Raw genomic sequence first — 12,554 nt, forward strand, 5'->3', positions numbered from 1 at the left:
TGTACCCTTTTTTTGTAATGAAATTTCATTGTTTTGGACTCAAGACTTTCTACATGCTCAATATCCATGAGCTCCACCACATTGATTAGATCCTGAACATCCTGGCTTGCAGAGATTAGTCCTTGAAAATTGCTAGCAGCAGAAGGTAGTTTGCCACTTCTTATGCAGCTTAGTTCCTGGTAAATGTGCTAAGTGGGCTTCTCTAATTAGTGCTATCACATCCTGGACCTCAGTGTGTTTACTATGTGTGGCACAGGGGCAGAGGCTAGCTAATTTCCATAGACCAGCAGTATCAGACTACAAACATCCAAGAGGTTTAAGTTACAGTTGCTAGATGTTATAGCACATAATCATCAATCATCTATAAACACTCCTGCTTCAACTCCCGAAAAAGCTTTGCAATTCTTAATTTATCATAGGTTAATTTTTGTAAAATCCTTGACAGGTAGTAACAGGACAAATTACAAATTCTCTCAGGAATTCCCTAACTCAGGGCTTTCTCTCTCTCTTCTCCTCCTCCCCTCTTCTTCCTCCTCCCCTCTTCCTCCTCCTCCCCTCCTCCTCCCCTCCTCCTCCCCTCCTCCTCCCCTCCTCCTCCTCTTCCTCCTCCTTCTCTTCTTCTTCTTCTTCTTCTTCTTCTTCTTCTTCTTCTTCTTCTTCTTCTTCTTCTTCTTCTTCTTCTTCTTCTTCTTCTTCTTCTTCTTCTATTTGACTTATTCACATTATAAATATTGCCTCTTCTTCTCAATCTTCCTTCCAAGAGTTCTTCCCTCCATCCCTCTTCCCCTTTGCCTCTGAGAGAGTACTCCCTCCCTCAACCTTACATCTCATTTTATTTTATTTCTTAGATTATTAGGATGAAACTTTGTACATAGTAGAGAGACTGTACTCTGAAGAACTTAACACTAAGCTGTAAAGGTGATAAGAAGTAAAAAACAAACAACCATTACCTAGTCGAAACAAATAGCATGGTTTTAACAAACATAAAGTATTAAAGTCTCAAACCTCATCAAGACCAGTTTTGTAATAATAGCAGGGAATGGTGTGATCATTAACAATTTGTGATTATAAACATCTTCATATTTTTCTTTTGATTTTGTCATTTTGCCTGTTTTATGCTAAGGAGTGCTTCTCAAAGTATGGTCCATGAGCCATTTATGACTTATGGGCAAGATCATACAAATCTTGTCCACATATAACATGGCTTCTTATCATTTTTGCAATTTTTCCCTTTATTTATTTTTTATTCATCTTGTATCCCAGTCACCTCCCCCTCCCTTCTCACTTTACACCGCTACCCTTACAAATGCCTTGCCCCATTGTACCCTCCCTTTCTCCTTAGGCAAGTGGAGTCCCTATTTGGGTACCACCCCACACTGGAACATCTTGTTCCAGCAGGGCTAGGCATATCCTTTTCCACTGAGGCCCAATTAGGCAGTAAAGGTAGGAGGAATGGGATCCAATGGCAGGGAACAGAGATTGAGGTGAGGCATACCCAGCTCAACTTGTTAGGGGACCTACTTGAAGACTAAGTTGCCCATTTGTTTCACTTCCTTGCCAGCATATGCTGTCACTTGAGTTTTTGATCTTAGCCATTCTCATGAGTGTAAAGTGGTATCTGTGTCATTTAGATTTGCATATTCCTGATGACTAGTGACTTTGAACATTTCTTTTTAAAATTAATTGATTAATTAATTAATTAAATTCCAAAAGTTGCTCCCTTCCTGGTTCTCCCCTTGAAAAGTTGCTTCCCTACTTTCTTCAACACTGAAAGGGCAGAACTTTCAGAAATATCCCACCCTCAGCACCAAGACTCTGAAGGATTAGGCACATCTTCTCCTATAGACAAGGCAGCTCTCTGCTATATATGTTTTAGGGGACTTGCACCGACCCTTGTATGCTCTTTGGTTGGTGGCACAGGAGCCTCCAGTGGTCCAGGTTAGTTGACAATGTAGGTCTTTCTGTCTGCTTGTCGTATCCTTGTTGGTCTTCAATCCTTCCCTTAACTCTTTCACATGGTTTCCCACCCTCCATACAAGGTTCCTGTGTGGGTGTCTGCATCTGTCTCAGTCAACTGTTGGGCAGAGTCTCTCAGAGGGCTGTTATGCTAGGTTCTTGTCTGCAAGCACAACATAGCATCATTAATAGAGTGAGGAATTGGTGCCTGCCATGGGATGGGTCTCAAAATGGGCCAGTCACTGCACTGCTTACATCCCATCAAATGCATGGTATGTATATATTGATAAGTGGATATCAGCCAAAAAGTTCAGAATATCTATAATACACCCCAGAGACCCAAGAAGTTAAACAAGAAGGAAGGCCCAAGTAAAGATGCTTGAATCCCAATTAGAAGGGGAAAAATTGTCGTGGGAGGCAGAAGGAAGGTGGGAACTGGGTGGATGAGTGAATGGTTAAGGAAATAGGAGGGGCAGGATCAGGCATGTGGAGAAACAGGAGAGAGTGACAATGGACCAGGAAAATGAATGGAATTACAAAGCTTAAACATTTATTTTATTTTCTATTATTAATGATTATTTTATTTAGTTTCATTTCAAATGTTATCTACCTTTTCAGTTTTTTTTTCTCCACAAACAGCCTATCCTCTCCCACCTCCCTCTGCTTCAATGAGGGCACTCCCCTGACCACCCACCTACTCCTGCCTCAGTGCCCTAGCATTCTCTATGCTGGGTCATCTAGCCTTCACAGGAATAAGGGACTCCAGATATCCATCCTCTGCTACATATGCAGCTGAAGCCATGGGTTCCTCCATGCGTACTCTTTGGTTGGTGGTTGAGTCCTTGGGAGTTTGGAGTGGTGTCTGGATGGTTGATATTGTTGTTCCTTCTATGGGGTTGCAAACTCATTTAGCTCCTTCAATCCTTACCCTAACTCTTCTGTTGGGGTTCCAATGCTCAATCTGATGGTTGGCTGTGAGAATCCACATCTGTATTGGTCAGGCTTGGGCACAGCCTCTCAGGGGACAGTTATACATCCCAAATATTGCCCATTTTGAGTTTTTGGTGTTTACATTCTAATATCTTGAGTTCTTTATGGTTTTTTTTTTTAAAGATAGTAGCCTTCTATCAGATATAAAGTCTGTGAAGATTTTCTGAATAGGTAGGCTCTTGTTTTGTCCTATTTATTGTGTCTTTTGCTTTACAGGAGCTTTTCAGTTTAATGAGGTTCTGTTTATCAGTTGTTGGGATAAAGCCTGAAAATTGGTGTTCTGTTCATGAAGCTGTCTCCTGTATGACTTCAATCAAGAGTACTCCCAACATTTTTTTTTTCTTTTAGATAAAGCTTTTTTTGTTGGGATCTTAGATCCACATTGATTTGAGTTTTTGTAGGGTGATAAATATGGATCTATTTGCATTTTTCTACATGCACACTTACAATTAGACTAGCACCATGTGTTGAAGATAATGTCTTCTTTCCAGTGTAAGGATTTGACTTCAAAATTCAAGTAATCCCAGGTTGGTGGGTTTATTTCAGGTTCAGTTTTGTAATACTAGCAGTAGAAACAGTCTTATGATCAAAAGCATTTTGCATTAACTTTTATGTGCTAACATAATTGGACTACAGTTTACTATCATTATTGTGGTTCAAGACACCTGGAAGGTGGACCCCAATCAATTCCCAATTGTATGTGAAGTCACACATATTATTTGGTAGATTGTGTGACATGTTAAATCCTTTTTAAATTCCAGGGCTGTAGTCAACTGCAAATGGGTGACTGAAGCTCATTGTAATTCCAGGCATTAGAGCAATAGTCCAGGGGGGGAAAAGGTCATTATTAACATAGTCTCACAATCTTGTTCCATGGTGTAACTTGTCTGCATGGGTATGATTATTAGGCATTTCAGAAATACAGACACTATGTTACGACCCAACTACAGGCTCTTCATATCTGAAACCAGGCTCTTTACTGGACCCAAAGAGGCTGCATTATACCTTTAGGGAAGTTAAACACATACCTGAGCCCAATATCAGCACAAGGAATGGCTCAAAACAATTTTTATTCATGATATGTTTTCATAAAAACCTTAGGCATTATTCCCTCTCCTTTTAAATGGTGCAATTCTGGGAGAGCAGGTCAACTTTTGTAGGCCTTTTTGAAAATTTATTATAAATAAGGTCTTGTGCTACAAATTGCTGCAAATAAAATCTATCTCGCCTTTTCTTTATAAATATTTATTCAGATATCTGAGCATTTTTTTTTAAATATGTAGCCCAGGCTGGAACTTGAACTTGCTGTTCTCCTGCCTCTGCCTCCTTCAGCAAATCCTACTGGCTTGCACCACCACAACAGTGAGAATTGTTTTTACTACACTTTGTATTGTGACCTTTAAGGAATGCCCACATTGGAAAATCTTTTATGTTGGACACTAGGGGTATAAGTAGCAATGTCCATAATATCAAATGTAGCTTTTTCCCAACGTACAGAAAAGACAATTTTTTTCCAGTGTGCCCTATGTCCTCAAGGTCTTTTACAAGTGTCACGCCATAAAAGTGGCTTCTATAAATCTAGGCATTTGCATCATTTTATAAGAATTGTTATCATTTTAAAAATGCAATTGTTTCATAAGCATCTTTTCTGCCTCTGTGTGAATTATTACACTGTGTAAACTGTAAGAGCCAGGGAAAAAGTTCGAATACAATTTTTCATGCCCTGGAGCCTTAGTTAAGAAATCTAAGTCTATAACAATATTTTATTCATTTTATCTGTGTGTGTATGTATGTGTGTGTTTGGTGTGATGAGTGAGATGTGTGTTTTGTGTGTATGTTGGGAGATTTTTGTGCACAATGTGAGTATGCCTAGATGTTTATGTGTGGTATGTGTGTTTGTGTGTCTATGTGTACAATATATGTGGTATGTGTGTGTGTGTGTTTAGGTTTAAAGGTATGGTATATGAATGTGCATGTTGTGTGTATGTGTATTTGTGTATGTTGTATAGTGTATGTTGTATAGTGTGTTGGGTATGTGTGTAGTATGAGTTTGCATGTGTAATGTTTATGTTTTATGTGTGTGTACATGTGGTATGTGTGTAGGGTGTGTGTATTTGTCTGTGTGTGTATGATGTGTGTATATGTGTATGGTACATTTGCCTGCATGTATTCATCCTAGGGTATATGGTATGATGCATGGCATGTGTGTGCTATATATTTGTGTTGTGTTTGTGTGTTTGTGTGTGTGTGTGTGCTTATATGTTTGTATGGTGTTTGTGTGGTATTTATTCTAAGTATGAGGTGTGTGGGATATATGTGTACATAATGTATGTGAATTTTTGTGTTGGAGGTGCTGTATTTCAGTTTGTGTTTGTGTGTGTCATTTTATGGTGTGTGGTGAGTGGGAGGTGTGTGTTCTATATTGTGTGTATGTGTTTTGTTTGCATTATAATTTTCATGAGATAAAGAGATCTTTAATGGATACCCTCAAAGAATTGCACACTTGAAGTAATTAATTTCTCATTTCTCTGATTAATTTCTATCATCATCAGTCAATAGTATCTTGTTTTCATACAAGAAGAACTATTTACTCTTGTTTAAGTATGCTAACAATAAAATTTTAGAATTACTTTTTTAGAGAAACTGTAACTCTGGTGTCATCTAGCACTAAGTTTGAATTGGTAGATTTCCAAGTATAAAACAGATGGTAAACTCAAATTAGATAAAAATCAGAAGAAAGTTTAATAAAAGGGATATTTACAGAGCTTTGGATAGGATTTAGAAGATCCATATGGAGATTTTTGTGTTACCTTTGAATGGGAAATTAGAGGTACTTGTACTCTTATCAAGAAAGGAAGAGTTGATTATGAAGCATGAAGAAGCTTTGAGAAAGTTCATCTGAAAAGGTTATGTTTCTAAAGCATTACAATGAACCTATATAATTCTAAAATATCTTGTATACATAAATAAATAGCATAATACTTCAGGTTATTTATGTTTTAATTTTATAGAAATTTTTATTTAAATATTTTTGACATAGAAAATCCTTAATATTTTACACGATTTTTCTAAGAAACTATTCAAATTAGTCATTGGTTTTTCTGGTTAGATTTTAGAAGTCTATTTTCTCACATTCTTTTAGGTATTAAGTTATAATATAGAATATAATATTTTAGGTATTCTCTCTCTCCTCAGCATCACTGGGTTCATATCTTCCTACGAGTACTTATTTCTTAGGTTAGGTTAGGATTAGGGTTAGGATTATGGTTTTGGTTAGGGTTGTTGTTTTCATTATTAACAGTTTAGGACTGAGATTCCAAATGAAGTTTCACAATTACTGTTATGGTTCACTGTGTCATAGGTAATTACAAATTTTAGGCACACTTCCATATAACTGTTTAAATTCTGGAATGTCAAGTTCTGTTCATATTTTTCACTAATCATCTATCTCAACTAAACATGGGCTATTGTATTAAATGAGATAAACCTTGAAGGATGTTTCCAAGGATCTTCACCTCGTTTTTTCATGGACCTCAATTAAATCATGATTGCAACAGTAAGCCTTGCCCCACTGCCCTTTTCTTCCATGAGAATGAAAATTAAATCGATGATAGTGATTTGAGTCTCTACTTATATTTTATATTAATTTGAAAACATTTGTATTCTACTATCTAACATAAATTAGTGATACTATAATCATTTATTAAAGTATTTTATTATATTATTGAGCTGAAAACATTTGTATTCCACTATTTAATATAAATTAGTGACACTATAATAATTTATTAAAGTATTTTATTATATTATTGAGCTGTTTTTAAAAATGTTTTAAGTATTTTTTGCTACAGTGATAGTTCTAAGGCAAAAATAGACTCTTGTGTATTATGAGATTATTAATATACATAGCATATTTTCTGTGAATATAATAAAAGTCATTGTGTTATTTAAAACACTTAAATTATTTAATGATATTAATTTCTTCTTAATTAATATTATACTTTCTATTTCCATTTATTTTCCTGCAAGTTTCATTTTGTTTTTCTTTACCGCAGAATAAGGTTCCACTGTGTTTATATAGCAAATTCTAATTATTTACTTATCATTGATGAAAATCCTGGTAGCATTATAAAATAAACAGGAAATGGACATACTAGGGGATTCAGAAATAAATGTACAAAACTATGTTCTCCAGAAGACTCTAATGTGGTTTCCAGCTCCCAATGAAGGTGCCTCACTGCTAACTGTAACTGAAGTTCTGAAAAAACTTCGAGGCTACTTTATGACAAATTAACACAAGTTACAGTCATTTGGGAGTAAGGAACCTCAGCTGAAAGCTGTCCCCACCAGACATTTCAATGTCTTGATGTCTTATGTGGGCCTTCCTACCTGTGGTGCCAACACCGTGCCAACCCTGAAATACATAGAAAATGTTTTTAAAAGTAGTGGTATAGGTGAGCAGAGCTCTTACAGTACAGGAGTTAACAAAAAACACATGGGACAATTATTTCCAATATATACCTTAATCAACTGCTTGAAGGTGGTTAAATATTGTATAAGCTTATGTGTTGGTCATAAAAATTCAGACTTAGGAAGAAGTCGAGTCCCTTTCTGTTCCTAGCACAGCTATGGTTCATAGCCCCAAGAAAAATCTGAAGATCATTGCCTCTCTAAAACATTGGATGCTGGAGAAGTTGGCTGGTGTGTTTGCTCCTCGTCTATCCATTGGTCCTCACAAGCTGAGGGAATGCCTCCCTCTGCTCATTTTCCAAAAGAACAGACTTAAGCATGCCCTAACTGCAGATAAAGTCAAAAAGATTTGCATGCAGCGATTCATTAAGGTTGATGGGAAACTCAGAACCAATATAACCTACCATGCTGAGTTTCTGGATGTCATCAGCAATGACAAAACTGGAGAGAACTTCCATCTGTTCTATGACACCAAGGGTTGCTATGCTGTTCATCATATTACATCTGAAGAAGCCTAGTATAAGTAGTACAAAGTGAGAAAGATCTTTTTAGGCCCCAAAGAGGAATCTGGTGACTCGTGATGCTTGTACGATTCAATACCCTGGTTCTCTCATCAAGGTGAGTGACACCATTCAGACTCCTTTGGAGACAGGCAAAATAACTGCCTTCATCAAGATTGATAGGAACCTGTGTATGGTGACTGGAAGTGCTATCTTGGGAAGAATTGGTGTAATCACCAACAGAGAGAAACATCCTGGCTCTTTAGATGTAGTTTATGTGAAAAATATCAGTGGCAACAGCTTTGCCACTCATCTTTCCAAAAGTTTTGGTATTGGCAAGGACAACAAACCATGGATCTCTCTTTCCCTGGAAAAGAAATCCACCTCACAATTGATTAAGTGAGAGGCAAGAAGGTAGTGGCCAAAAGGAGCACTAGTGAAATGGTATGTATCTAGGAGACATGCAGGGGAAGTATTTATACTCTTGCTACTACAAGCCTTTCTAGGCAACATGCTAAATTAAACAACATGATGAAAATAAAATAAAATAAAATAAAATCAGACTTAACTTGTTCTTTCTTACAAAATAAAGTTAAAATTTTAAGTAGAAAGGCATTGTAGTTTCTTGGTATTAACTTGAAGTTGTCAAAATGATCTTGAAGATATTTGATGTAACTACTATCTATCTAAAATGGAATCTTTAAAAATTTATAAATAAAAGCTCTTTGTGGTACAGCACTGAAAACAACTGTAAGAGAAATCAAATAACTGTTAGAGAAATTAACATTATTCTAGGTAAAGTAGTGTCAGAAAGCTGAAAAATGTGATTTTTTTTTTTTTTTTTTTTTTTTTTTTTTTTTTTTTTTTTTTTGGTTTTTCGAGACAGGGTTTCTCTGTGTAGCCCTGTCTGTCCTGGAACTCTCTCTGTAGACCAGGCTGGCCTTGAACTCAGAGATCTGCCTGCCTCCGCCTCCCAAGTGCTGGGATTAAAGGCATGCGCCACCACTGCCAGGCAAAAAATGTGATCTTTTATTGAAAAATAAATTAAAAGTAATATTACTAAAATATGCGATGCAAGATAAAACAGGTTTTGAAATATTAAATATTTTAATACTAAATGTTGTAAAGGTAATTAAATAGTTTTGGAACTATCTGTTTTATATATTTTAAAGTACAATGTACAAGATTTCTCATGATTTTATACCTTAGTTGCTATTATTACTTTTGTAGTAAATGAATTTATAGTAGATGCAAGTAAAGCAATAGACATTGATAAGGAAAGGATTTCAAATGTTCATAGAATTGTGGAGGGAAGGATACAGAAGATGTTAAGATAACCTACTTTTTCTGCCTATCAGTGATTGTTCAACCTTATGAACATCTTGACCTGTCAGACAGTCATGGAAAAAAAATACTATCTTGCTTACTTACTGATTTCTAATAGATTTTCTACTTTCAATCTTTAAATTGACATTATAACTCTGAAAATACAGAGAAAAATATTTTTATCCTGGATTCAGAAAGCACAATGCTTTGCAGACCTTTGGTAACCTGATAAAGAGATAGCTCTCTTGAATCCATTATGAAAATAAAAGTTGTGGATGTTATTAGATAGTTCTTTACAAGCAAACAAAGAAAAGTCACATCTTTATTCTTCTCAAAATTAATCTGAGATTCCTTATTTGCAATCTAACCTCAAACTCTTACTATGTAGTTTTCTTTCTCTGATTGATGAGAGAATGATTCCTTTACAAGATGGTATGCACCTATGGAAGAATACCAAGTAAAATCAAATTAAAAGCTTTCAGGGAAATAATATATCATATACATGTATGAACACATACAAACTCACATACATACATGATCATATGTGCATATTTACTCATATACATAATATACATATGTAGTTTAATTTTAATATATTATGCCTAATCTTTATTTGTCATCAAATAAGATTTAAAATAATATCCATGGAGGTATGCTCTATTCAATTTGTGTTCATATTATTTAAAAAGCCAAATTATTACTAGAAAAAATATTAAAAATAATAGAAAAGTTTTGTATCATTTGATAAAACTAATCTGAATTATTGCCAGTTATCATGTTAGGTATGGGTTTATTAGATGCCAAGAATAATAAAGACAATAAATCTTAACCATCTTCTTGGTTTTATTTAAGAAGTCATTAACTAAATAAAATTACTTCTCAACCTACAATCTTGCTCCTGCATGAAACTTTTATTCTGTTCTGCATTTTAACTTTGGCAAAAAAAAAAAAAGGTAACTATACATAAGTTAAGGCAATGTTATTTCTAGAGGGAAGATAGATTAACAGACTCTGGTGTGGAACAAAGCAAATCAAGTCTCCCTTCATTAATTCTTTTGTGGACCCAGATTCTTATATAACCATGTGACAGAAAGGTTTCACTCATGCAATCTGGTCATTTAGAGATAAGAAACAAGCTTCTGAAATAGTTTGAGAGAACTCAGGTGAGTAGGAGTTCTGAGCTATCATTTCCTCTTACCTGGATTGCCAAGTAAGCTTCTTAAATAATAGGTTATTATTCTTTCATTCTAAAAGTACACATTTATCACAGCATTGATTATGATCATTACAACTTTTAAAAACATCAATTGCCTGGGAGCTTTAGGAGGTCAAAGGATTGCCTTATCTGGTATCCATGGGAGGGGAGTCGCTTGTTCCGGTAGAAAGACTACTACACAGTGTAGGGGAATGCTAGGGTGCTGAGGCTGGAGTGGATGTGTGGATGGGGGAGCACCCTCATAGAAGCAGAGGGGGAGGGAAGGGATAGTGGATTTGTGGAGGGAAAACTGGGAAGTGGGACATGTGAAATGTAAATAAATAAAATAACCAATTAAAAAATGAAGGAAGGACTTTCAAGATGCATATAACCATCAAGAGACTTGGGGCCTCAGGCAGTGGGGAGGGCTGGTGGAGTGGGGTAGGGGGTATTCTCTTGGATGTGGAACAGTCGGAAGGTGGACGAGGAGTAAGATAAATTCTGGACTATAAAAAATGATAAAAAAAATGAATGAAAAAAATCAATTTTACCTTTAAGATCTTTATGAAGTAAATAAGATGCTATTCTGATTTTTTTCTCAGATTTTTTAAATTATTATTTATTTATTATTTCTTTTTGTTTTACACTCCAGATTTTATTCCCATCCTGGTCCACCCTCCCACTGATTCACATTCCATACCTCCAACTCGCCACCCTGTCTCCACAAGGATTTCTCCACTCCCCCCACCTCCCACCCCACCAGACCTCTAAACTCCCTGGCTTCCAGATAGGTGCATCTTCACTGACTGAACGTCAGTGTATATGTGTTGTATATGTACTGCGGGCCTAATATCAGCTGGTGTATGTTGCCTGATTGGTGGCTCTGTCGGAGAGATCTCAGGAGTCCAGATTAATTGAGACTGCTGGTCCTCCTACAGGTTCGCCCTTCTCCTCAGCTTCTTCCAACTTTTCCCCAACCACAGGGGTCAGCAGCTTCTGTCCATTGGTTGGGTGCAAATATCTGCATCTGACTCTTTCAGTTGCTTGTTGGGTCGTTCAGAGGGCAATCATGACAGGTCCCGTTTTGAGAGCACTATACAGTCTCAGCAATAGTGTCAGGGCTTGGGACCTTCCCTTGAGATGGATCCCACTTTGGGCCTGTCCTGGATTTTCTTTTCCTCAGGATCTTCTCCATTTCCATCCTTGCATCTTTCAGACAGGAACAATTGTGGATCAGAGTTTTGACTGTGGGATAGCAACCCCACTTGATGCCCTGTCTTCCTGCTGGAGATGGGCTCATTCTAATGACCTTAGTTTAGTCTTTGGAACTCACATGGTTGCAGGAGAAGACCAACTGATTCACTTTGTCCTTTCACATCTATATAAATTCCCTGGCATCCCAAACTGCTACTGATGTTAAGACAAGAAAAAACTAAAGACCTTGAAATAGAATATATTACAATTTCTTAGTCAATGTGAACAACATAACAGTACCTTAATTTCAAGGTTGTGCATGTTATAATTCACGTTAAAATTACATTTTTATAAAATTCTCAGGACCTTATATAATCTACATAGCACTTTAACATTAATATACAGTCTAATCTAAGCAATATTTTTTATTTTTTTCAGAACTGTATTAGATATTACACCCTACATGTTTATATAGGTGCAAAAGAATATCAAAATCTCATTACTCATATTTACAAATATTCACTGAAAAATAATTTTTCTTATCAGTGTATTTTTTGGCTTGACTTAATGTCATCATTTCAAAATTACAAAATCTAGTAGCATAAGTACATATTTGGTATTACCCTTTTACAGTGATTGCTTATATATAATAATGCATATTCATAGTCAGAATACATATGATATTCTCCAGGAACCACCCATATATGGATCGACTCTGACAAAGAGTATAGGTAGAAAGAAATGTGTTCAATTTCCTGTTTCTTTATAGAGTGCCCTATGGGTTTCAATTCCCATTTTCACCTACTCAATGACTGCCAGATGGCACAGATGGTGAATTCTTAGACTGGCTCATTGGAAAACAATCCACAGAGATTATAAACCACAAAGCCAAGTAGCTGGAGTCCAGATGACAATTTAAAGGAAAT

The 12,554-nt window shown here is 36.1% G+C and overlaps 1 pseudogene; it reads left to right on the forward strand.

Moving 5' to 3' along the window:
• The first annotated feature begins 7,571 nt into the window (after positions 1–7,571).
• On the forward strand, positions 7,572–8,369 carry LOC117705144 (small ribosomal subunit protein eS4-like; annotated as a pseudogene).
• Positions 8,370–12,554: the final 4,185 nt, after the last annotated feature.

The sequence above is a fragment of the Arvicanthis niloticus genome, chromosome 3 (assembly GCF_011762505.2).
Source record: "Arvicanthis niloticus isolate mArvNil1 chromosome 3, mArvNil1.pat.X, whole genome shotgun sequence".
NCBI classification, from domain to species: Eukaryota; Metazoa; Chordata; class Mammalia; order Rodentia; family Muridae; genus Arvicanthis; species Arvicanthis niloticus.